Source organism: Camelus bactrianus, chromosome 11, assembly GCF_048773025.1.
Source record: "Camelus bactrianus isolate YW-2024 breed Bactrian camel chromosome 11, ASM4877302v1, whole genome shotgun sequence".
NCBI lineage: Eukaryota > Metazoa > Chordata > Mammalia > Artiodactyla > Camelidae > Camelus > Camelus bactrianus.
In genome coordinates, this window is record NC_133549.1 from 59,737,886 (window position 1) to 59,765,565 (window position 27,680).

General features: G+C 36.7%; 1 long non-coding RNA gene across 6 annotated transcripts in view; it reads left to right on the forward strand.

The window, feature by feature from the left end:
• Positions 1-27,680, forward strand: part of LOC123617697 (uncharacterized) — a 549,026-nt gene that overhangs the window by 428,353 nt on the left and 92,993 nt on the right. For all 6 annotated transcript variants that reach the window (XR_012510260.1, XR_012510255.1, XR_012510256.1 and 3 more), the window contains one exon: positions 793-890. This is a non-coding gene — a long non-coding RNA (uncharacterized LOC123617697). The remainder of the gene's footprint in view (positions 1-792; positions 891-27,680) is intronic.

The window sequence follows — 27,680 nt, forward strand, 5'->3', positions numbered from 1 at the left end:
TCCTCTGAATCTTTAAGGTTGTAATGATTTTTAAAAATTGGTTTTGAAAAGTTAATTTGGAGGTTCTAGCAAAACCCCAGCCATACATACAGGCTTACCTGAAGCTTACTCCTCCCTGAGTGGGGAGAGTGTCTACTTTTTCACTTACTGTCTTTAGCTATAATCAGGGCTAGCAGATGCCTGGTTATCCCGACAGCTTGGTAGTATGTTACCCACTGGGTTGTAGAGGACTTGATTTAGATCTGAGGAGTCTGCAATTGAAGAATACCCAGAAGATAAACTAGACTAACAAAGACGGTGTCTTGTATGTGTTTGTGTGTGTGTGTGTGTGTTAAACCACACAACTTCTAGGGTCCTAATTTGTTGCAAGGTCCCTGTATTTGTAAGGAGTTGGTGTCCATACTTTGGGCAGAATTATTTTTTGACAAAGTTGAAGAGAGCTCTTGGAGTATTTTCAATGTTAATATAACACCTTTCTGCTGCAAGTCCTAAAGAAAAGCCAGACGGAGCGTGGTCTACAGTACTCGCTCTTTCCATTTTTCACTGCACTGCTTTCGTAGATTTTGGGGATGACCTATGAAGCTGTAAATAAAAGCTGTACAATTTTTCTATGGAACCATTTCTAAACTGTCCAGTAGGTGCGATCTTAGGTTCATTTAATAGATTGGTACAGACTTTCCTTGGGGAAACTAAAGGGTTTTATTTTTTTTTCCCGTCTCAGTCAAAAGTTGATAATGCAGAAATATTGCACAAATGCCATGACTGCAGCATCTTTTCTTTTTTATTGAACAGCACTTTCGGTTTGAAGAGTAACTTTCTTCAGAAAATCATGGAGACTTCACAGTGATGGCTGAAGCTATTTGGACTCTCCAAATTACCTAATGGAATAGGTAAGCTTTATGCCTTTAAAATGAGCCGTATGTACATTTTTTTTTCCTTTGAAGCCTCTGGCACTGAACTTTTCAGCTCATAATATTTTGTATTGGGCATGAAATTGACTGCAATTCTTACTGCTTCATTTTTTTTCACAATGTAGGGAAAAAATTGAAATTTTTTTAAACAAGCCCATGATCCAAGAATTATACCAACGCTGCCTTTGTTTCTGATAGAGCCTTAAGAAAAATCATATATCAACACAGTAACTTCTATCAAGTTGATGCCCTTCTAACAACAACAGCAAATTCCCCAAGAAGTGGTGGTAAAATGAGTGATGGATGATGAAAGGAAATCGTAGGGAGTAGGTTAATAAACAGTGATACTTTTTACAAGAAATTCAAGAAACTTCAAAAATAGTCTCTTATGAATCAACCCAATCCAATTTTGAGTCAAGGGCATTCAAAACAATTTTTACCATTTTCTAAAACTACTAGAAGTTGAAAATTTAGTCACAGATGAAAATATCCTTAATTGAATAAGCTGAAAATTGATTACGAGAAATGAAATCTTGGTGTAGCTGACCACATAAACCTATCAAGGAATATTGAGGGTGGATTTGAGGCTTGGACAGGAAGGTAGGTGACAGTTCCTTTCCCCCCACTTCTGCCTAGGGAGTCTCCCCAACTGCCTCTCCTCCACACACTCCTAGCTCCACCCCGTATGGAGCTACTGAAACTTGCTCTCCTGACTTCAGAGAGAAAGAACCTGTTCATTCTTCCCTTACAGCTCTCACCCCCAATTCTGCACATTCCAAACTAGTAGACTTAGCCATGCCCCAGCCTTCTGTGGGACCTGTTAGTTTCAAAGAGCTTAAATTTCATCCACAGCAGGGATGTAGACTGATGCGGGGTGGGGGTGGGGGGTTGTGTGTGTAAACTGAGCAACAGACTGTAGGAGGGACCCTGAGAGAAATCACTTACCAAAACGGGTGAAGGATTCTGGCTCCAAGACTCAGACTCAGGTGAGCATCCCAAGCAGGGGAGGAAGGAAAGGTCCTGTAGGCTCAGCGAGGCTGCTCTGTAACTCTTCCAGCCCTGGGTCACCTGTATGGTTTGGGTGAGTATTACAACCAGCTGTCACTAGGGAACCAGGCCACTCCACCATGGGACATCCTCTGTAAGCATAAGGGTGAGAAAGGAAAAGCATCCTACTGTCTTACAGAAGAGAACCATAGAGTCCAAGGCAAGTGGAGATGAAGCTCTCAGTGCAGTCCTGGCACTTCTGGAGATGATTATCTGTTACAAGGGCACTGACCCTCAAACAGGACAGAGGGAGTATCAGTCCTATGCGTGATAACCATCTACCCTCAGAGACTGAGGAAAGGCTCTTTTGGTGACACTGTCTATAAGTTGGAGAGCCACAAGCTGGAAAACCTGGGAACATTTGAGTCACATATGAGTTCAGCTGCATTAGATGAAGACTTGTTCATGATTACAGAGCAAACCAAGGCTAGTCTTAAGAATGTAATTTAGATGTTCACTGCTATTTTGATGGACTGCTTGCTCTCTGTATCTTTTTTGTTTTGTTTGGGTTGCTTCATTTTTAATAGCCAAAAGTGTGTCTATTTAATTTTTAATTCTACACCTTTTTATGGTAAAAGAGAGGCCTCTTTTTAAATTCTGTACTCCTAATCAAATACTGTTCCTGTGAATTATGACTTGTGCCTTGAAGTCAGAACTCACAGTGGCATAAAGGCAATAGCTGAATTCTGGGAATAGAATGTAGAGGGAAAGAGTAGAGGACTCAGCCTTTGGGGATGCTCACTGTTAGGCATTGGAGGGACCCTAAGAGAAGAAAGAGTTCAAAGCCAGTTGCCTCATGTAAAGATCAACCAGCTCAGATATGTACAGTAACTAGTAAAGATAATGATTCTTATGTTTACTTCAAATATTAAACAAAGTTGATTTATACATACATATATACATGCATATATAAATATATAAATGGAGAATTCCTGTATATATATTTATATAGATAATAGTCAGGATAGAAAGATAGATAGATAGATAGATAGATAGATAGATAGATAGATAGATAGATAGATGGATAATGTATATATCATAGATGTATATATGTGAGGTAACAGTAGGAGTTGAGAGAAGAGGAAAGTAGGAGAATTTATTCCTTTGGACTCCTTCCTGACTCACATCATTTCTGCCAGAGACTCCCTTCTGGGATTACTGCTTCAGTCAAATTGACTCTGTTCCATGGCTGTTCCAAAGCTTTCTATGGGCTCCTTGCCCTTGTCCCTACATGTAGGCTTAAAGGAGATAACAGCTTTCCAATGTTATCAATCCTTGGGTGCTTCAGCCCCCTGTATTGCCTCCATTAATCCTACCCACAGCTTTGTAAACTATTCCTCATTAAACTTATTGTTTAATCCTTAGACAAAAGTTAACCTTCCTGGATACCAAATATCCTCTGATGAGACCTTGACTATGATAGAAGCCAAATTCATGCTGATCTTCCTACTAGGCATCCTAGTGAAGGGAAAGATAGGCAAGCAAAAATGAGTTTGGAAAAACCATAAGGCTAGGAAATTCTGGGTTGGAAAAAAATATTATTTAAGAGTCTTCAGCCTTTAGATGCAGAAGGGAACAGTTATGACCTTTTGCTCTCCAGGAAAATAACCATCTCCTCTTGGCTGACCTGCCCACCATCCTGAATTACCATCTTATTGGATTCGAGGCAGTCTTGGACTGCCCCATCCTCACATTGAGGAAGCCTAACGTCTAGGGTTAAAACCTGAACTATTTATTCTCCTTCTTCTAAGTGTCTTTTGAGACCAATCTCCCAATGCCTCACATCACTGCTTATGAACAGAAGCCAAGACTTTCCAGGAATCCATTTTTGCCAGGATTCTCATCTCCTTACTGCTATATACATCCCATAATATGAACTAATTCCTCCCTCCCTCCCAAACTCTTTTAATTTAAGCAATTTTAGATTTTTAATCCTTATTATTTAATCTATGACCCTAATGGACTATGCAAAAAATGGCTAAAAATTTGCCCAAGAAGAGCACAAAATAAATTCACTTAAGCCATTTGTTCATAATCATAATATACACAATGTACTTCATCATTGGGAAAATTCCATGATAAACATTTGGCCATGGGGACAATGAGCCAAATTACACAGATTTTTTTTTTTTTTTTTTTACTATTTTGGGTTTGCACTGACATACATGGCCATAGACAGTGAATTGGATCTATAAATACTCCCAGTCAAGTTTAATTAGTTCCCTGTGCAGAATCTTAGGTTATGATAACTCTGGTGATGATTTTGGATAATTTTTTGAATTTCACAGAAGCTTTTTTCAAGAGAGAAATTAACCTAGAATATGCTGTGAGAGAAAAAAGAGAGAGAAAATATAAAGAAATTGGATAAAGGAGTGAGAACTAAGGGTATGAAAAGATTAGCTCCTCTGTAAAAAGCCAATATGATTGTAGAAGTATTAAAATCCCTGTAGGAGATTTACAGAGACGTCTGCCCCGGATTAGAATTTGATATCAAATAACTTAACTGAAGTCATACAATTTCTGTGCCATTTGTAGTTGAGTTAATAGCATACGTTCCTGAAGGATTATAGCCAATGATTAAGGAAATTAGGTTTTGTTTGAATTTAATTTAGTTATATAAAGCTGCTACTATAATTTACAGCTTTGATATTTAATATTTAATAACCCAGATCTTAGAAGAATACTCGATATAGCTGTGTCATTATGCCTTGAAATATTATTCCCATAAGTCATTTATATTTGCTGGCTGATAAGGATGTTCATCAACTCGATGGACTCAACATGAGTCCACCGATAAAGCCAGTGCAGTTTTATAGTTTGCTGAGTCCCTTGTACGTTTCCACTTCATTTCCCACACCTGTAACTTACTGAATCATAATTTATCTGGCCGGTCAATTGTCATAATAAAGAAACATTGCAGCCTTTAACTTCAGCAGCCAGCTGTGGGAATGACTCAGCTCTGCCTTTCTCTCACATTTGATGCGTCTGTAGCTTTTCGTCATTAAACATCATGAGAATTTCTCTGTAAATATTGCTCCCTCAATATTTTTCTTTCTTGTTTTTCTTTCACAGCTTTACCATATTTTTTCCTATCCATCTCCTTGACTTTTCCTCCTTTTTTTCCCTTCACTTTTTGAGGCTCTGTAGTAATGATTCCAGTTTCTTTCCTGCATATATCTGTAGCTCTTTATAGAAATTTAATTCTTTTTTTCTCTGATTTACAAAAATTAATCCTAAATTTCCGATTCTATTGACTAGTTTTTATTTCCAAACATTCCCAATTTTTTTTTCTCCCTGGAGAAGAATATTTGTACTACTTAAACTATTTTTCTCTTTTAGTTCTTGTGTTTTAAACCTTTTGTCTCTTTTATTCACATGCTTTCATTGTCCTTACAACTACTGAGAACCCTTCTTATCACTCTTCTGGTTAGTTTTCTTCCTTTAATTTGCTTGTACTTCCTGTTTGGGCTTCCTTCAAAGACAGGTTAAGTCAGCCTTTCAGAAAATTCACTGGGCACAATCTCTAACCTCAAAGATTTTAGAGGTCTGAACAGAGGACTTACTCAGGAATACCTACTTTTAACAGTTTATTTTATACACAGACACACACACATACAATTTAGGTAAGTAGTTAAGAATAGAAATCAATAAAAATGAAATAAAGCGTGGTGACTAAGCCTGTAGTTTTCTGGAGCTAGATTGGCTGACTGTCAGTCTTGGCTTCACTGTTTATAGCTGTGTGATTTTGCACAATTACTTAATGTCTGTGCCTCGGTTTTCAAATACGTAAAATGAGGATACCAATAGCACTCTGTTGACAGAGTTGTTTTGTTAATGTAAAATGCTTAGAATCATGCCTTGGACATAGTAAACACTCAGTTACTGCTATTCCTGCTTGTTATTATTTTTGTTATTATTACTGTAAAGCACCATTTAGTAGAAAATAGCAGATCAAAGTGAACATTAAGAAACAAATGAGTGTCACTGCAATCATTGTAAGGTCATTTACTTAATCTATATCTTTTTGTATGTTTTTTACTTTATTTCTGGAGTTAAAAGTTCTTAGGTATTCTTTAGATTAGCCCCCAAATAAGACATATCAAAATCACCAGTACAGTATCAACAATAACTCTTCCTAGCTCGAAAGTAACCCCTGTAAGGAGCTGAAGGAACTTTTGCATTAAGCATATTTGAGATATGAAGGGTTTTTTTGTTTTTTTGTTTGTTTGTTTGTTTTGGACCTGAAGATAGTGAGTTGCTTCAAATCCTGCAAAATTTGAAGCTCTGGTGGTTGTTAAAAATTCCAACTCAAGAACTAGAGAAAGAATATGTTTACTCTCAGCACTAATGTGAAAAAAGAGAACCAAAAAGCAACATCTAGAACTAGATCAAAAGATCCCACAACTCAGATTAGCCTTACATAAATTGGTTTGAAGAGAATTCATAGAGTACGGCTGTATGGAAGGCACTGACCTCCACCCAGGAAGGACGTTAAGAACAGAAGAGTAGGTAACTGGAACAACAGTTCTAATCCTTCATGTTTCATACAAAGGAGAGGAAGGAGATCGTTTATTATGTTCCAGAGAACCATAAAATAAACCAGGCCGCTCCATAAAAGAAAGAAAATTCAGGTTGATCAAAGAAACAAGGTGACGTTCTCCAGCTATATTTTTATTTATTCACCAACTGGACCCCCTAGAATACTGGGAATGGTGAAGAGTCTACGTGATGACTAACATCATCAGCTGAAGGGGAGGACAGTCAACATCTGTAAGGTGGAAATACAGCAGCAGGGACTATAAGAAATGTGGTTTTAAGCTATCAAGGGAAGAGAGAAATAGAGTGGTTAATGATGGGCTTTCCTGGGAACAAGATTGCTAGGAATAAAAAATTAAGCAGTACCAGAGTCTATTACAAAATTATTTTTAATTACACAGGACTTTTTAAATAGCCTAACAGTTATAAACTTTTAGAAATTTCCAATATTTTTGAGTCAGAAAATCTGAGTGTGAGTCGCATCTATACCATTTATTAGCTCCATGATTTGAGCAATCATTAGGCTCACTGAGCCTCATTCCTTCCATAAAGAAAACAGAAATAAAAGCATCTGCACACTACCACCTCATAGGGCTTTAAGGCTAGTCAAATTAAATTATACTTTGAAACATAAAGCACTATTGGAATGTAAATTGTTAATATCACTCAGCTTTTGCTTGATTTTTTATTGGTGAGGGTATTACTACTTTATCATGTTATTATGAACAGCTGTAATTGCTAAGGGAAAATAACTGTCCAATATATAAAAAAATATATAACTCTCACACTGATTCTAGCTATATCCCCTGATACATCAAAATTAATCTACTATCCAGTGGTATTTCTTCAATAATGATAGCTATCATGATACCCTTTGAGTTTTCTATTCTGTATATTAGAGAGGAAAATTGAAGGGTTGGTTAGTTCAGTAGTTTAATGACATCAAGATCTGGATTATACCTGGATCCATTTTCTACTCAAAATTGATGCAGTTTCCAGCCCTGGGAATCCTGGTCATTTTCTTCCAGATTTCCTTGAGTTTGCTAATATCCTTCTCAAAACTTCGTGCCTATACCTCTGACAGATTCTTGCTCGCCTTGCCTGTAACATCCCCATTCCAGCTGCCCCTTCTCTTTGCCAGCAGAAGCCTGTTTTGTTCAGATATTGGAGGGTAGTCTGCTCAAGAAAGGCAGGTCCACCTGAACCCAAGAGGTGAATGTTGATTAACATAAGTCAATCATTGCTTTTTATTACCCTGCCACCTTCATATGATGCAGTCTTGGTAACTGAGATACAAAAGGAAATCTTCAGGAGAGCTTTTATAAAAGTTCTCCCCTTCTTTAGGAAAGACCCAAGACGAGGTTGCACCCCTTTCTGCCTGTGGGATACTTAGTTCTGAAGTTACAATGTTCGGACGTGCTGCAGACAGCTTGAGAGGATGCTAGGAGGAAAGCCCAGATTATCGCAGAATCACCAGCCGAGGGCTCCTTCATTACGACGCCACTGAATTAACAAGTATTAATTGTTCCCTTTTCCAGACATTTTTATGCAGGGCAATCAATTTGAGTTATTGCCTAAGCCCCATTTAGAAGTGTAGTCTCCTGATGCCCAGCCCATCCCTTTGGCTCACCTGAGATGATGTGCCGCTCTCATAGCTAGTTGCCAGCACTCGGAAGGTTTTCCACCTCAGGTGCCTGAACCTCTTCTCTTCCTAAAGGTCCAATGCTGAACAAGGTAGGGGAGGAGGAATTTAAGTCCCTTTCCCCTAAGCCTCAATCAACAAGGAATGGAAATTAGTGGAATTGGGGGTGTGGTGTCTCCCCACACTCTGGTGGGACATTTCTGATATGCACTCCACACAGTTTCTCAGAGGGTTCCAACAGAGTCCAAGCTGCCCACAGCAGAAACCCACTTACTAACTCGCTTTTTTCTGGTTTGTCTCTCTTCCCTGTCTCACTTTTTTCCCCCTCAAAATTGTTTTCCTTCACCTTGGGATCACCTTCTAAATAAATTACATGTGCCTAAGACCTTGTTTACATCTGTTTTTGAGAAACCTGAATGAAGACAAGTTGGGTATTCTGTGACTTGCAGCTGAAAGCATTCTGATGCTAGAGTAGGACTGTCCAAAAGAACTTGCTGCGGTGGTAAGATGTTCTGTGTCTGTGCGGTCCTGTAGCCACTGGCTGCGCGTGGCTAAGGGGTGTGTGAGATGTGGCTGTTGTGATTGGGGAACTGAATGTTTCATTTTATTTCAGCTCCATTCATTTAGATTTAAATAGCCACATGTTGCTAGTGGTGACCATATTGGAGAGTGTGGCTCCAGATGCAGTCCAGCGAGGACCAAGTGAATGAAAGAGTTGCATCCCTGTTGTTTTAAACATCAGAATTACATTCCACAACCATGTATTTTGCACATGGAAGATTTGTACTAGGCTAGGCTTTGTGAGGAATACAAAGTTGAGTAAAATAAACAGCGTCTGCCCTCTGAAACTCAGTCTAGTCAGGAGTACACACATACATAAAATATATCATCAATATATTTATAAATAAATAAATAAGTATATATTTATTTAATATATATATATATAAATATACTTATTTATATACTTTATTTATATATATATATAAATAAAGCAGGATACATGCTACAAGAGTGACATGAACAAAACACTACAGAAAATGAAAGGTTGCACGATTAATTTCTGCTGTGGAAATCCAAAAATACTTTACTGAGATAGCATTTGAGCTGAGTCTTGAAGATGAATACAGTGTCTTTAGGGAGGGACAAAGGGAGAATTATATTTATAGATGGATAGAGAAAGGATACATAGAGAAACCGCACTGAGAAGAAGAATGAGAATGCCAACAGCACAAGAAAGCTGGGCTATAGAACAAAATTCCACATGAGGTTGAGAGTACACAGAGCTTTGAATTCCATATTAACACACTTAGATTTTATTGTTCTGTGAGTAATAGAGAATCATCAAAGTGTTTGAGCTTAGGTGGCAATGGTGGTGGTGTGTGTGACATAATCGGTTATAGATAGGAATAACTGGAGACAGAAATTAGTCCATGTAACAAATGATATTGATGTGAACTGTGTCCATATCTTTCAGAATAAAAACCAGAGGCAATTCAAACATCTCACAGGTAGATGTGGTAAGTCCTGACCACAACCTGAATGTAGACTGTGAGAGAAAAAAGTTGGAGATGGCTTCAAGAAAACATAAGGGAGGACTAGGTTTGAGGGAGAAAGATAATGAATGTCTTAGGATGAAAGAGATGTTCTGCAAATATTTGTACATGCAAATGCTGGGTGTTCGTTGTCAGCTCTGTCAAAAGAACCAGAGTTTGAGCAGGATGAAGAAAGAGAGGAGGCTCTTAACGTTTACTCGTAGCCCACGGAGGTGCAAGGAGTTTGGAAAAACTAAAGTGAAGGAAAGGAAAGAGTTAATTATTTTTAAGGACCACATTGTACTTATAGCTAATAGTAAGTAAAAGATGATCACTTATTCCTGTTAAGTTCACTTGTTGACTTGAGCTCATTATTCCAGTCTACCGAGTTAATTTTTTGGCTACCTGTCATTGCACAGATAAGTTACTCGGTTTTTCCAATTGTCTTTTTTTTTGTATTTTTAGCCTCAAAAAGTTGTTTAAGATATAAAATAGTTGAATAAAAGGAAAGGTCAATCATTTTCCAGAAAAAAGCAATATTGTAAAAACTATGTAGTGGATGCTGTGGTTCACCGCCCATATCCCCATTCAGGATCAAGACTCTCATTTCCAGAGCTTGAGTGTTGGCCACTCACAGCTTATAGCTGAATCTTTTTCTAAGAACTGGTCTTGGCCTTGCCCAGTAGAACTCCCTCAACCTGTATCTGGTGACTGGTTGATGTAGCCCCTTTGTTTCAATTCTGGTCGGTTCAGAAGAATCTATAGCTTCTACTAGGATCAGATGAAGCCTCTGTTGCAACTTCATCATAGTTCAACTTCTCTGCAACACCCCCTCTCTCACAGGTGTTATTCCCATAAGGATTCTCAAATAAACTACGCTCTTTCAAATTTCCATAGTAATATGTTTCCCCAAGGAACTCTATCTGAGGTGAATTTCAAATCAAAATTTCAGTTGGTATTTTTTTGAATTGACAAAACCATTTTAGACCTCATTTAACTTACTGGGATCCTTTTTACATTTGAAAAAGAAGATTAATGAGTATGACTTTTTTTAAGTTGTGTTAATTTAATCAGCATGGCACTGGTGCAACAATAAAGAGACAAATTAATAGATGAGAATAGATGTCTCAGAAACAGATCCTACTATATACAAGAATTTATTACATTATAAAAGCCATTGACATCACAAAAATATGATAAAGATTAATGGCATAACAAATCAAAGAGGAAGGGAAAAATTGTTCAATAAATGGTGCTAGGTCAACAGGATCTGAAAAATAAATTTAATTCTTATATCATGTATTAAAATAACCCCAAGATGGATTAAAACTATTAATTCAATTTCACTAATAGTCAAGGAAGCAAATTTAAACATCAATGAGATACTATCTTGTGTCATATTGATGGAAAGAGTTTATTGACAAGAGTGTGGAGATCAAAGAGTCCCCTCACATACTGTTGGTGGAGATTAAATTGTTCCAGCTTCTGAAAGACAATCTGGTCTTTACTATGAAATTTTTTAAATGTGTACCTTTGATTTAACTTATTAAACTTTTTAATTGAAGAATAATAATAAAATATTAAAAATAACACACATATGATAAACTTCAGAAAAAAAGTTTTTATAATTGTATGTGCACATGTAGGGGAAAGAAATATGTACAATCATGTAACCACCACCCAAATCAAGATATGAAATGCTCACAGCACTTTAGAAGTTTACCTGGTGTTCTCCTGGATGTTTCCCTTTTAATAAGTGCCTAGAACAGACCATGTCCTTTCCTGGGAGCTTATGGTCTACTGGCAGAGAAGAATATTAGATAACTATGTAAATTATTATTAATAATTGGTATCAATATTATTATGAAAAATGAAGAGTGTGAAAAGAGAAATACTATTTAGATTGGGAAAACTAAGAAGGAAGGAGGGAAGGAAAGACAAATCAGAAGAAGTAATTTTTTTTTCCCTTTTTTTAGTTTAAGTATCATTGATTTACAATGTTGTATTAGTTTCTGATGTACAGTAGAGTGATTCAGCTATACATGTATATATTCTTTTTCATATTTTTCTTCATTACAGGTTACTACAAGCCATTGAATATAGTTTCTTGTGCTATACAGGAGGCCCTTGTCTTTTATCTGTTCTGTACATAGTAGTTTGAATGAGCCAATCTCAACTCCTGATTTATTCCTCCCTCCTCTCTTCTCCCTCTGATAACTGTAAGTTTGTTTTCTATATCTGTGAGTCCCTTTTATAAATAAATTCATTTGTGTCATTTTTTAAAATTCCACATATATGTGATAACATATGGTATCTTTCTCTGACTGATTTACTTCACTTAATATAATAATCTCTAGATCCATCCATATTGCTGTCAATGACATAATTTCATTTTCATGACTGAGTAGTATTCCATTGTATACATATACCACATTTACTTTATCCATTCGTCCATTGATGGACATTTAGGTTTCTTCCATGTCTTGGTTATTGTAAAAAGTGCTATAAATATTGGGGTTCATGTATAGTTTTGAGTTAGAGTTTTCTCTGAATATATACCCAGGAGTGGGATTGTTGGATCATACAGTAAGTCTATTTTTAGTTTTTTAAGGAACCTCCATACTGTCCTCCATAGTGGCTGCATCAACTTACATTCCCACCATCAGTATAGGAGGGTTCCTTTTTTCCCACATCCTCTCCAACATTTATTATTTGTAAACCTTTTGATGATGGCCATTCTGACTGGTGTAAGGTGATACCTCATTGTAGCTTTGATTTACATTTCTCAAGTAATTAGTGAGGTTAAGCATTGTGTCATGTGCCTGTTGGCCATCTGTATGTCTAAAAGAAGTAATATTTAACATGAAGAATGAGTAGCAGTTAGCCAGGCAGAAAGATTAGGGAGGGCAGAGCATCCCAAGGAGAGGGAATAGTATGTGGCTTGAGTTGTAAAAAAAGCTCCAAGGACCTGAAAAATAAAAATAGTGTAAGTAAGCAGAAAAGAGGCAATGCATGAGGCTGGAGAAACAGACAGGAGCCAATTGCGCAGGGCATTTTAAGCTGGTTAAAGATGTATATTTTAACCTTATTGTAATAGAAAACCACTCAATGGCTTTAAAGGAAAGTACATTTTTAAATGATCATTGTGGGCCACTGTGAAGTTAATGGATTGTCAGGAAGATAGAGTGGATGTTGGGAGACCACTTATCAGGCTATCGCAAGAGAGGATGATGACTAGAACCAGAAAAGTGGCTTGGAAACAAAAAGAAATGGAGAATTCAAAATGCACTTTGAAAGTTGCATCTACTGAGCTCAGTGACTGATAGGATGAGAAGGATAAGGGCGAAGGAGATTATAAATTCATGTGAAAGAAAAGCTTTGAAGGATAAATATCAAACTACTGGCTGTTATCTCTGCTTTGGTTTTGGATGAGGGGGCATGATGGAGACAGATTTTCACTTTTTATTTGGTATACTGAAAACTAAAATGGTAGTGGTGGTGGTGGTGGTGCTGGTAAGACTAATAGCTCAGAGTTACTTAAATGACCTTGCATTACTACCTGTGATTGCGTTGTTTAATGGAAATAAACACTAAAGAAAAAGGCCATTAATTTGATTTCATAAAATAATTTTTTATTCTATGAATGAAAGATAACATAATCCAAATTAAAAGGCAAGAAATAAAATTGGAAGCAGCTACAAGTATGACAATAGGTTGAGATAAATTTTGTATAAAACATCAAATTATTAAGGTTTGTATGATGTTTTCCATAGTAATCAGCAATTCATAAAAGAAGAAATAGAAATTTTTTTCTAGATTTATTGAGATATTATTGACATATGACTTTGTATAATTTAAGGTATATAATGTGTTGATTTGATAGATTTATGCATTGCAAAATGATTAGCACCATAGGGCTAGCTAACACCTGCATCATGTCACATAATTACCATTTCACTTTTGTGATGAGAACATTTAAGATTAACTCTCTTAGCCAATATATAGTACAGTATTATTAACTGTACTCACCATGCTATACATTAGATCCTCAGAACTCATTTCTCTTATAATTGGAAGTTTGTACCATTTGACCAGCATCTTCTCTTTTTCTCCCACCCCCCCAGTCCCTGGTAACTACCGTTATAGTCTGTTTCTATGAGTTTGGCTTTTTTAGTATATACATGTAAATGATATCATACAGTCTTTTTTCTTCTCTGAATTTTTTCACATAGCATGATGCCCTCAAAGTCTATTCATGTTGTGGCAAATGGCAGAATGTCCTTCCTTCTCATGGCTGGATAATATTCCATTGTATGCATATACAACAACCTCTATCCATTTGTCTGTTGATGGACCCTTAGGTTGTTTCCAAATCTTGGCTATTGGGAATAATGCTGCAGTGAACACAGGGGTATAGATATATTTTTGATATCCTATTTTCATTTCTTTTGGATATATACTCAGAAGTTGGATTCCTGGATCACATGGTGGTTCTTTTTAAAATTTTTGGAGGAACTTCAATATTGTTTTTTGTAGTAGCTGCATTGGTGTACATTCCCACCAGCAGTGCAAAAAGAGTTCCCTTTTTCCCACATTCTAGACATTGATTATTATCACATGTCTTCTTGATAGTAGCCGTTCTAACAGGTGTAAAGTGATATCTTATTGTGGTTTTAATTTGAATTTCCCAGATGATTAGTGATGTTGAGCATCTTTTCATGTACCTGTTCCATGTACCTTTTCATGTATCATCTCATGTACCATGCACCCTGATGGTTAGTGATATTGAGCACATTTTCATGTACCTACCACCTGTATGTCTTCTATCAGTTCCTCCTCTGTACATTCTTAATCACATTGGTTTTGGGTTTTTTTGTTTGTTTGTTTTTTGTTTTGCTATTGATTTGTATGGGTCTTTCATATATTTTGGATATTAACCAAACCCGGGGTGAGGAGTCAGAGGGGAGGTGGAGGAGTCAGTGAGGTGAGTCATCTCAAGCACCCATTGTGTAAGTTAAACTGTTGTTGAGTCTAGCAGTTAGGCAATATTGTACGTATGTCATTACATTTTTCACTTCCTTTGACTTGAACTTTTACCTCAGGGACTCTAATGAAATGAGCACAAATTTGATAGGAGATCTTTATTCATTCCACATAGCCATTATTCATAACACAACATTAGAAACACTGTAACACACAACAATGGTATATCCATGATTATCATATAGTCATTTACATTTACACAGAGAAATGCTTAAACTATAACTTTAAGTGAAAGCATGTTTTATGTCTGCTTGGTGCATTACCCTTCTTTGACCCCTGCCTGTGCAGACCATACATAGCCTCAGCCCTGCCAATATCAGCAACCAGATTTTACCTCAGTGTAGCAATTCTGCTTCAAACTTGGGTAGTCTTTGGCAGCCCATTTATATCCCTGTCTACTGTATCTTGTTTCTCAGGTCTTCAGCCACTCCATTTTAGATGGATGGACATCACTGTCTTTAGGGAAACTGCAATAAAATTCAGGTACATTTGATTGCTGTAATCAAATTGACTTTATATATGTAATAACAAACACATTCCAGAGGAAATAAATTACAAAGTTGGAACTGTGAGATAATTTTAAACTCTATTAAAAATAAAAAGAGAGATGCTATAATGGTCAGCATAGATAGAAGAGAACAGCATTCTGCAAGAAGCTTAGCAAAAAATAAAGCTGAGAATTGTACTTGTCAGTGTATCCAATACTCTGTCCTGTGTCTAACAGGCACTCAAAATCTGTCAATGACAATGTTTTGAGTTAGTTTTGTCTTCTTACTAAAAGGCAGAGAATTTGAAGGCCTTTATCTGCTAACTTCCTTGTGTAAAAACTTACCTAGAATGAAACAGTTTACATTCCAAGTGTATATACTCTATTCCTAAAACAGCTAGCCTTGGGAGCAGCAGATGGAAAAAACACAGAGTTGGTTAATCTCTGGAGAATGGGATTGGGAGAGAATAATAGACAGTCATTCTTCCATTTATGCAAATACTTTACTTTTTACATTAAAACTGGATATTGTATTTTGACTTTTTTGGTGTGTATTAATTTTACGGAAAACAAACACACAAAAGCATATTGCAATGTTCTCCATGATCTTTCCTTGTTTTTAGTTACGTAGGTGTGACAGGAATATAGATATGTAGTTTATGCTTATGTTAATCATATGCAAACCCAGGATGAGAAATAGCTGCTTGAAGCAAACCCAAGATAAGAGTAACGCTGTTAGTGGCGGTGGTAACGGTTGTAACAGCAGTAATGGTAGAAGTAGTATTGGTTGCTACAGTAGTAGGACAGAGCCTTACGTGGGTGCGTCAGCCCTCGTGGATTTTAAATGACCTTCATTATCACCTTTGCCCTATGAAATGGCACTATCAGGTCACTGTGAAATCACTCCCATTTGACTAAAGGGAAAAACAAGACTCAACGTTTTTGTCTAACAGATCGTGTACAGCTAACAACTGATAGAACTAATACAAAATTCTGTCATTTGATTTCTAGACCCGTGTTAGTTTCACTGTTTTTCTAGGCACTTTCATATGCAGGCATCCCAAGTCAGTATACAAAATAAACTGGCACAAATATTTAGCTAGTAGTCTACTATAAAGTCAAATATGTTATATTTCTCAATATGAAAAAAGCAATCTAATAATTTTTTTATTATTTAACTGATTTATCCTAATCAATGAGCCTAATAGTAATAATGATGACCCTAAGATCTCTTGATTTTATTTATCTCATTGTCAAGGACCTTTTTTCCAGAGAAAGTAAAACTGAGTAGGTATAAAAATGAAGTTCAGTGTGTCCTTGGGACACATTGTGATTGTGAAGTAGTTCTGAGTAGGAAGTGAAATGATTTACTACGGTGGCTAAAAATGAAAATTGCTTGCAAGGTCATGTGTATTTCAAAAATTATTCTAATGAATCCTAAGCTTAATATAAACTTCATGTGAGTTATCACCTTATAGTCACTTGTGCTAACAGATGCCATCCCTAAATACTGTCATTTGATGATGACAATTAATAAGCCCTTATGAAAGTTTTGTTCCTAAGCAACTCACCTCCTGCAAAAGAAACTGTAAATCTTCACTTTAAACTACAATTTCTGCTGAGACACACACTTCAGGAGTTAAGTTGGTGACCAGTTAAGAATTGTGAATTTTACAATCCATGAGTCTGCCAGTTCGTTATGTTCATGTTGCTGCGAAACACTTCTGTACTGTCATTTCCTCTGACTTCTCCCGTTATTCCTAAAGCATTGCCGTAGTCTGATACTCACTGGGATACTTAATGCTCTGTTTTTCCTCTAGTGACTACGCTCTCTTTTCTGTGACGTGAGCTCATCACAAATTACGTCATAAGAATGAAAAAAACTGGCTACACATAAACACATTGGAAGTGGTATAAGGCTTGTAGCAGATTACAGATTAACATATCAGTCAGAAGTGCAATGCTATTTGACAATCACACAAAGACATAACACACAGTAACTGCAAATAATCTTCTATCTGTATTTAGTTTTGGCTGAGCTTTTATGAGAACAAGTTGTTCCATTGTGACCACATTATAAGCAAGATATGGGAAACTTGGAGAGGGTCCAGAGGTCTATAATGAAAATAATTTAAATTTAAGAAGCAAAGAAATCTTTGAGGAAATATTTAAGGATTTGGGGTTATTTTGTCTAAAGAGAGTAAAGATGTGAGCGAGGAGAGCCTTAAAGAGTATTTCAGAATACAAAAAGAATTTTTCAGAGGATGGGAAATAGTTGTTCTTGTTCCCCTTTTACACTAAAGAAAGAGCAAAAGAAATACGTGATCCTCAGAGGACAATACCATAAAAGTGTTACAGAGGTCATTTTTTAATCCTGTTTAAGAAGAGTCATCTTAATTCTCCCTCTTGGGACTTGTAAGTAGACAGGAACAAAAACTTAAAGAAGATCAGAGGACAAAAGTCTCTCTTCTCACACCTTCCCTGAAACACCCACAGCCAGAGAATATCCATCTATGACCAGAGACGTAAACAGTGTGTAGCATGAATGTTGCACATTTATGGGGTTTCCTGGAAAAATGTACATCATAGGATAAAGATCTGAAATGCTTTCGGTTGGCTACTTATTTTATAAAATCGAATTATTTGCCAAAATTTGAAATATTTTATTGTAGATAATAACAGAAATTTAATAATTACAGAAATAAGAGAAATTTAGAAATAAGAGAATTGGAGTGAAGTGTTAAAATATTTTAATAGAAATAATAAAAATTTAATAAAACATTTAAATATTTTTAACATTTTAAATGTGGCACATAAAGGGGTGTCCTGAAGGAATGTGCAGCACAGGCCAGAGGTCCGAGACTCTTTTAGTTGGCCACATATTTTATAAAATTAAATCATTTCCACTATATATATATATATAAATGGATTTAAAAAAACAATTTTTTCTGTATAGCACAGGAAACTATATTCAATATTTTATAATAATCTTAATGAAATTAATGAAAAAATATGAAAATGAATATATGTATGTATATGTATGACTAGGACATTGTGCTGTACACCAGAAACTGAACACTATAACTGACTGTACTTCAATTTAAAAAAAAAGGCTTACTGATATGTATTATTCACCTGAATAATTAGAGGTTTTAAAAATAAAACTTTTACGTTTGCTACAAAAAAATTTCAGATAATCTAAATAATAATCCTTATTTCTCTAACTTTCTTGAAAATCAGAATACCTGCCAAATCTGGACCCATTCTTACTGGGCTGGATGTGTGTTGTGTAGCCCATATGAAATAGCACCTGTGTCCTCCATTGTGCCCAAGTCCCCAGCGTTTCCTACAGTACTCATGCCTGGCCTCGTTCACTCGTTCTTGCTGCCTGTAAGACAGACTCTTTAGACATTCAACTATAACTATGGTGTAAATGAGAAGGAGCAATGAAAGGGGAACCACTCAATGACTTGGCTAAACCTAGCTAGCTTACAGAGTTGTCCCCCACCCCTTGCCCCCTCATGCTATCATTTTATTTAGAGCTGTGTAACCAAGTTCATACTCCTGTAGAGTCCCCGGGCAATAGTGCGTGAAGAAGAGATACAAAAAAGAGATAATCTTTCATGGTCTTCCCAACGCATTTTAGGGAGCCAGGCTTCTCTAAGATGGGAATGGTGTGGTAGGAGGCACTTCAAGCAACAAAGAACTGTAGTAACTGGATCTTCTTGGAGGATCTTTTTTTTTCCCAAGAAGAAGTAATACAAAACATGATTTTTATATTAAAATATAGTATTACAGTATACAGACTTCAAAAACATTTACAAGATAAAACATGAAATTTCAAAGAGATTTGTCACTAGTACCAGGGGAACAGGGTTCTCATACTTCTTCCATTGGTAGGTATTTTGTTGTCAGAACTTGAGCAGCATTACTAGCTTTCCTGCAACTCCAGATCACGGCAGCCTCTCTCCCCTGTGTCTTCAGCCTCTCCTGAATCTCTTCTCGGGAGTCTTACAAGCATACAGTTATGTGTCCAAAGCACAAGCAAATTCTAATTAAGATTATCCCACCAAAATTATGCAGCTCTTCATTTGAAATATTTTTTTTAAATGATCTCCAATTAAAGCACTATTTCAGCATACTGCCTTGGTTAAGGACACATCTCTGGAGTCATATTGTCTGGCTCTCTACCATGCAATAGCTGTGTGACCTTGAACAAGTAACTTAACCTCTGTGGTCTTCAGTTCATTGGCCCTTCATGAGATTGTTACAAGAACTAAATGGGTCAACATTTGTAAGACATCTAGAAAAATAGTTGGAATATAATAAATGGTACAAACCTTATTGTGCAGAGCAGTAAAATTTTATTTTTCTAAAGTTTTACTTTCATATAGCTGGAATATGGCTATCTATATAAAGAGTTTCATCACCTCATCCTGAGATGATAACCTTCAGTGGAACTTTCTAGTGATCTGAACTTTAGTAGCATTAGAAGGAAGGCAAAGTGCCAAGAAAAAGGAGAATTTGTAACTCCAGAGAGCTATTTAAGGCTGTTTTAGCATTCCAAAAAGCAATAGAAAAACTAGGACAAATGGAAGCCCTGCCAAATAGCATTTATTTCAGAAATGTGAGAGACTTGATCTCTAAATTTTATTTTGAAGAATCACATGTTAAACAGAGAGGGCAGACATTAATGACCCATTTTATTCAGTGGCATTTAAATAAGACCAACTGTATTTACTTAAGGATGGTTGGGAGGGTAGTTTTATTTTTTTGTCCAAAAGATTCTAAAAGCATAGATTCTATTCCAAGTACCATATCCAAAAGATTACTCGTGCCCAACTAGATAACAAAAGCTTACTCTAAGAGTAAGGGCCCATGTATAATTATGTATATTATAATATACATAATTAAATGGCAGTAAAAACCTAGCAACCTCAAGTTTTTCTGATAAGCCTTGCCCAGTAATTCTGAAACTTTCTGGTCTCAGGATCACTTCACACTCTTAAAAACTATTAACAACCCTCAAAAGCATTTGTCTATGTGGGATTATATCAGTGAATATTTACAATTAGAACATTTGAAATTTGCAATTTTTAAATGTTTCACTTTTAGTGCTGTTAAAAAATAACATTAAATCAAATGCATGCTAAAATAAATGACATTCTTTTATGAAAAATAACTATATTTTCCAAGGCAAATAAATAAATAAATTAATTAATTAATTAATTAATTAATTAATTAAAAAAACCATTAGTAACCAAGTGGCATTGTTTCACATTTTTATAAATCCCTCTAATTTCAGAGAATCCAGCTGAGTTTTCCTATCACCTGCTACATTCAATCTGCTGCAATCTATGTTTGGTTGAAGTACAGGAAAACAATCTGGCCCTCATAGATATACTAGATATTTGGGAATGGAAAAAATATTTTAATAGCCCTTTTAGACAATTCTGGATATTCTTCTTTGATACTATATTCAAACCTTACCAGTGATAGTTTCTTACAGGTGTGTTGCAGTATGGAACCTAAAACCATTACAATGAAATTTTTGCACATGTTATAGTTAAATCTATAGGTCTGTTTAGCACTTTCAGTGGGTTTTTTACCCATGCAGAATTATGTAACATCACGCATTAGTCATCTGGAAAATCTGACTCACTGAATTATGCAAATCATCCAAATGATGACATAGCAATGTGAAAAATCACATCTATTAATATACCATCAATCTTATCAGAAAAGCCTTTTAAAATTGAGATGCTGTGAAGCTCAGAATGACCAATAAACATTTTCAAAAGTTCTCATTTTTCCTTGAGAGCTCACATTTTATCGTTAAAAATGAGTGCTGTCATTTCTTTTCTTGAAGTAGGAGGCTCATGTGTTCACTTTGAAGAAAATGTTCAGATACCCAAGTTAGAATAACTATAGTTTGTCTGTTAGTCATTCTTTCAAGTAAGAAATGTTTTCCATAAAAAAGTGGATACCTCAGCTTATAGCTCAATCACACAAATGCTCTTCCTCCTGACACCATTATACTTTGGGATGCAGCATTGTTTTATGCATAATTCCCATTTTGCCACACAAAGTATTAAAAACATTGAATAAAATCCAGGGTTGGGATTTAGTAAAATTAATAATTTTTATTGCTTCATCAAGACTATTCTTAAGTAAAACTGACATTTATTTTATTTTATTTTCATGAGGGCATGGTCATGATAAATACTATTACTATATAGTTTGATACCCCTGCTTTGATTCATGCCAAGGTGCCATCTGTTTGACTCATCATTGCTTTTGCACATTACTACAGACAGTAACAAGAAAGGGTCAAATAACGTCTTAGGATTACCATTAAAGCAGTTTTGACCTCATGGACCCCTTGAAAAGATCCCAGGCCAAACTGCAGACCATAGTTTGAAAACTGCTGACCTAGCTGAAGGACATTCTCTCTTCTTTGAAATCCTAAGGTACCTATGGCCTTTACACTTTGTGTGACATTTCCTTTGATCACTTGTCTTCTGTCATGATCTTGAATTACCATTTGCACTTTGTATCATTATGGCTGTCTTTCCACAGGCTTTGCTTGGCTCCCTCGATAGATATACTATAGTGCTTTGCTACTCAAAACGTGGTCCATGGACCAGCAGTATCAGCATCACCTGGGAGCTTGTTAAAAAGGCAGAATTTCAGATCATAGCCCAGCATTACTGAATTACAGTTTGCATTTTAACAAGGTCCTCAGGTGATGTGTAAGCACTGGTGTGATGGAGAGCTGATATATTCGCCTATCATCCTCTGTTTTAGAAAATCTCTCATTTCTCTGTTTCAAAGAATACCCAACTCCAACATATGAGGTTGACTTCACTTTTCAACAGAAGTGGATGTATAACTGAGGTAAGCTACTGAGTGTCCTATCCCTGTGAACAGAGTGAGTGGTCCATGGATGGGTATGGGGAAGCTAGAGCAATCAGAGTCCTTTTTCAGAATCATATGGATGCTGGGAGACAGGAAATGTTCTTTTCTCTGGGATTATTAGCTCTAAAGTCCATGTAAACCTAGAGTTGCTGCTGGCTATGTTTGGAACAGCATGAAGGAAAACTCTGAAATGATTCCAAAAAAGAGAAGGTCAGAAGTCAGAGATCCCTAAATGGCATCACTTGAGCTTCTGCATCCAGCTGAAGCCATTCATCCCCATGATTTTTATTAGTATAAACCAACAGATTCTCCTTCTTTGGCCAAAGTTAGTTTGAATTGGCTTTCTACTCCTTGCAACCAGGAGTTCTGACGTAAGATGAAAAAATATGTAACGATATGTATAATTTATATTTTTGCAATCTCAAACTGTTAGCAAGTGCCTTGAATGTGATTGTCACTGTTGTTCACCATCTCAGCTTCTGTTTAATTGAATCTCCTCATTTTATACCTTTCTGAAATGCACATTAGATTAGGTGAAACCTGGCTCACATATTTCAACTGTTCCTCACCCTGATGGGAAGGGGAGTATGTTTAAAAAGTTTTTTCACAGTGTAGTACTACCCACCCTTACAGCCTCTCTGCTAATTCTTCTCCACCGGTGAGTGCCCTTTATCCCATTTGCTGGTTCTTGAAGGAGCCCTGACCTTCCTTGCCAACAAGGCTTTGCACCTGTTGTTCCCACTAAACCCTGGATAGCTAGTTGATGATCTCCTACTTGTTCTTGGAAAGCCTTTTCAAGGCTCCTTCTTTGGGGAAGTCTTTCCCAGTACCCACTCATTTCCCTCCCTGAGATTATATTCTTTCTGTGTCCTTCATCAAGCTTTCAGAAACTGTAAATGAAAACTGCTTGCATAAAATTGCTTCCAAGATTGTGAACCTCTAGAATGCAGAAATTTCATTTCTCATCCCAATATTTCCAGGCTTAGAACAAAACCTGACACTTATTAAGCACCCTTTAAATGTTTATTAAAAGCAAAGAATAATTGAAAACAACAGAAGGATTTTGGTCATTAATCTTGGTTCTGCCATTTACTTGCTCTGTGACCTGGGTTAAATCACTTTACTGAGATCCTGCATTTGTTCATGTACGAAACAGTGATAATAGTGTTCTCCTTGCCTAAGATGATAATTCTGTGGAATAATAGGCAGAAGAATGACCTATCCCCAAATATGTCCATACCTTGATCTCTGGAATCTGTGAATATGTTATGTTACATGGCAAAAGAGACTTTGCAGATATAATGAAGGTTACGGAAGGCTATGAATCCAGCTGGGCCCAATTTAGTCACTTGAGCCTTTAAAAGAGGAGAATTGTTCTCAGGTGAGAAGCAGAGACGCCATGAGGCAAAAAGGGAGCTCAGAAAGTTTCAAAGCTCGATTCAAACCCGGTCGCTGGCTTTGCAGATGGAGAAAGGAAGCCATTAGTGATGAAATGTGAGTGGCCTTTAAAACTAGAGAATAACCCCTGGCCAACAGCTACAGAGAAACGGGTACCACACTCTTACAACCACACAGAACTAAACCCTGCCAGCAACATGCCTGAGCTTGGAAGTAAATACATCCCCAGAGCCTCAAGAAAGAACTACAGCCCTACAGGTACCTTGATTTCAGTCTTGTGAGACCAAATGCTGAGAAGGCGCTAAGCCAGCCTATGCCTGTACTTTTAACCTACAGAACTGTGAAATAGTAAATAGCTGTTGTTTTGAGCCACTACATTTATGGTCATTTATTATGGCTGCAATACAAAACTAATACATATGTAATGTAGGATGTTATAAAAGTTTCAGACAAATATGTGCCCTTATAATTTGATACTGTAATCTGTTAGGGATTTGGGGTTAAAGATTGTGCTGACCCAGTGTTGTATCTTATAAGGAGGATAAGGGTGAGAGAAGAAAGGAGGTGATGTTCAAGTCGTGAATGTAGTTTGCTCTTCAGATGTTCAACTTTGAGGTTGCGTTTTTCCAAATCCCTGGAGATTTGGCCTTCCTGCATACAGAGAGGTTTTATTAAAGCTCAAGTCCCTTGTAAAAGCTTTTAATAGCTTTCTTTAAAAAAAAAAATCTGTAACTCTCTTCCGTACTATTCCCCTAAATGTAAGAAAGCACAAAGATACTAAAGAAACACAGGAGACAAAATTAAATCAGGGGCCCTCATAGCTCTTCCATTATTCAAAGCACTTAGTGGACTATAAATGATTTAAGAGTAATAGGACCAGACTTCCCAGAGTAAATAGTTTTCATTTTCCTGATTGGTAAGCAGGAGAAGGAAGATTCCATTCCATATTCCTATTAGCAAGGATTTTGAGTCATCTTTTGCCAAAAATAAGAATATATCTTTCTTCCTGTCTAGCCTACTTCTTTTAAAAAAATGTGAAGGCAAATCAAGAGGAAAGGAAAGGAGATTACAACTTTATTACTGCTTTTATTGGATAGTTATGATATGCTAGCAGGCTGCCAGGCACTGCACAAGATGTAGAAATGAGACCCTGAGTACTTGATCTATGATGTAAACGAAGCCAATCAGAATGTAATATTACTACAAGTTTCAAACCAAAGCTATGGTGTTTCTTATAACTGCACTTGGCACTTTGAGCAGTTGAGACTCACAACATGCTTTATAAACATTAATTAATTATGCTGGACTTAAATTTAATTGCTCTAGTGGCTAGAATGTATGTAGAGAGGATGAAAGAGTCAGCTGTAACCTCATGCTCATTCTCATTCTGGATTGTAGGATCAGCTAATGATAATCACAGTAATAGCCAACATTTGTAATCTTAAAAACATCCTTTAAGCATTAATTAGTCAACCATCGCACAACCCTGTGGGAAAGATAAATGTTACTCTGTGTATTTACAGGCTAAGAAATTGTGGCTTCAAGTGGAATAGTTTTGCCCTGACTCCCCCAAAATACCTCAGCTTGAGAGTGGAGAGTTCAAGTCCCTGTTTTGACTGGGAGCAGACCATAAAAGTTCCCAAAAATGCACTCTGAGAGGAGCTTTCAAATGGTGACACTTACAGAGGGCTTTTGTTAGTAGAGAGAATGTCCTAGGGTACCTCTAGAGAAGAGGGAAAAGGGCAAGGAATCAAAAAGTTGGTGTGCTCCCAGAGAAAGTCCTGCTCAGGGAGTTTCCTTGACTAGAATGCATGTTTTCCTAATTTCTCCAGCACGATCAGTCCTGGGATGTTCCCTAAATGGGTTTGAAATGGGAGTAAAAACTTCCAGCCTAAAGGCCTCATTGGGCCCACAGATGTATCTGATTGGCCTACATAGTGTTTTGTTTTTAATTAAACATTTAGGGTGCGGGTGTACTTGTACTCTCTCTGTTGGATATGAGACAGTGCTTTAGACACCCCTGGTTATTACCACGTTTAGAGCACACAGCCCCACTCAGAGATGCCTTCTTAGACCCCGAACCACCACCAGCTCAGGGCAGACAATGATTCCTTTCTTGGAACCATCCTCAGAAAGGATGGCTGAGTGAGGGCTCCAGAGCATCTCCAACTTGCTGCCATCATCTCAATCTTTTCTCTATTCTTTGTCCCACCTCTTGTTTGGCTTCCTTTGCAGCCTTGGATTTTCTTTCCACCCCTGTGTTTGGCCTTCTTACTTCCAGTTCAGAGGACAGATCTGTTTTATTTACTGCTGAAAAACTCAACTCGGAGCCTGACACATAATACACATCCAGCAATATTGGGTGAACCAATGAATTAACAAATTGTGAGCAAATTTCCATGTCAATACTTACATATATCTTTATTCATATTTTAATGGTGACATAAAGTTCCCCTAATAGCTAAATGTAGTAAGTAAGCTTTGGTTTTTGGTTTTTGAGGTTGTTTCCACTTTTTTTTTCTTCTAAACTAGTATAACATGAAGATCACGCTGGGGAGGGGAGGGGTGAGGATAACAGGGTGGAAGGGATGGAGGTGAAAAGTCAGAGCTACCCTGTCTCTTGGTGGTCAGGGACTGCTTTGCTGCCTAAACCCAGCTGATTTCTACCAGCAATGTCTCTTTGGACCCAAGGTTCCTGCAGGAGCCCTCCCATGTCAGATGCCTTCCTTTTGCTACTTGTTTCCCATATGGTTGTCTGGGTTCTGGTTCCTGCTTGAAGATGATGAGGAACTGTATGCATGAGGCATGTTCTCTGTCAATGTCAAGTTCTTTCCTACCCACTTTGGTCCAAGGGGAAGGCATTAAATTTGTGATTCCTTTTCCCTCTGGTCTCATCCTGTGTTTTATCCTTTTTGGGAGCTAATCATGGATAGAATAATCTAATCACACTAGTTTAGGATCATTCATTAATGCAAGAGGTTTTGAACAGCCAAATAATCATCTGCTGAATGTGAGCCTTCAGGAGAGATTCGCAAGCATTGTGATTTTCAAAAACAGTTCTGGGAAGGGTAGGAGTAGTTAGGGGGCAGAGTGAGGTGTTGGTGGCACTATTTCCTCAGCTCCTCACTGACAGTTGTATAAACTCAGCCATAAGAGTATTTTAGGCCTGTCCTAAATTCTGCCCTGTTTCTTGACTGCAATTCAGCATGGGAGTACCTGATGGGAAGTCAGTGCTCAGACGGTCCGCACTTCACTGAGAACGGATTTGAATCTTACATTGCTGAGAAACCCTGCCACTCCACAATGCACAGTGAAATACAGTTTCTGCTCCTCTTATTAGAATTATAAAATGCAGGATTGCTGGATCTGTTTCCTAGGGGCAAACAGTATTAATCTGCATACCTGAAATGCTGTTTCAATATTCATCTTTGTAAAAGCGTTTGTAGGTTTTGTCATAAACACGTAGTGTTTATGGAAACTAAATTAATTATGTGCACTTTAATATTAAAGTCTGAAATAACACAACTTACCTAGGATGTGTATTTTATCTGTCTTGCAGTGAGGAAAGACAGATTAAAGAAAAATGTGTACTTAAACAATTCATTTAATAGTGTAGATGGTGAGGGCCAAACATGTATGGACAAAAAATGAATTCTACAATCAGATACTGTTGAAAAATGAAATAGAAATATTTATGGCTAAAAAACAAGTATAATCTCAGGAATTGTTGAAACAAATATCATTACTAATAATATATTTCTGGAGACTCACAAATATAATCAATTTTTCAGTTCATAAAATTTCAAAAAATTAAATTTACATTTGCTAAACCAATTAACAAATTCTAATTTACACAGTGTTGATGCTTCTAATTGGCAGCCGTGCATTTTTATGAGTCTTCTTGTTAATCTCTTATGGTAATCAAACTCACAAATTTAAAATTCACTGGTGTTCTTGATACATGTAACTAGTTAAAATTCTTAATTAAATTAGGGTGACTAAAAGAAAAGTCATTTTAAAAGTAAAATCATAAAGTGTTATGACTAATGCTGTACAAATTAGCATAAAGTAGGTTTGGGGAGACTCATTCAGAAGACTTTGCAATTAGGAGCACCTGCTATTAGTGCACTTGTTAAACTTTTATCAATTAATCATTACTCTCCTAA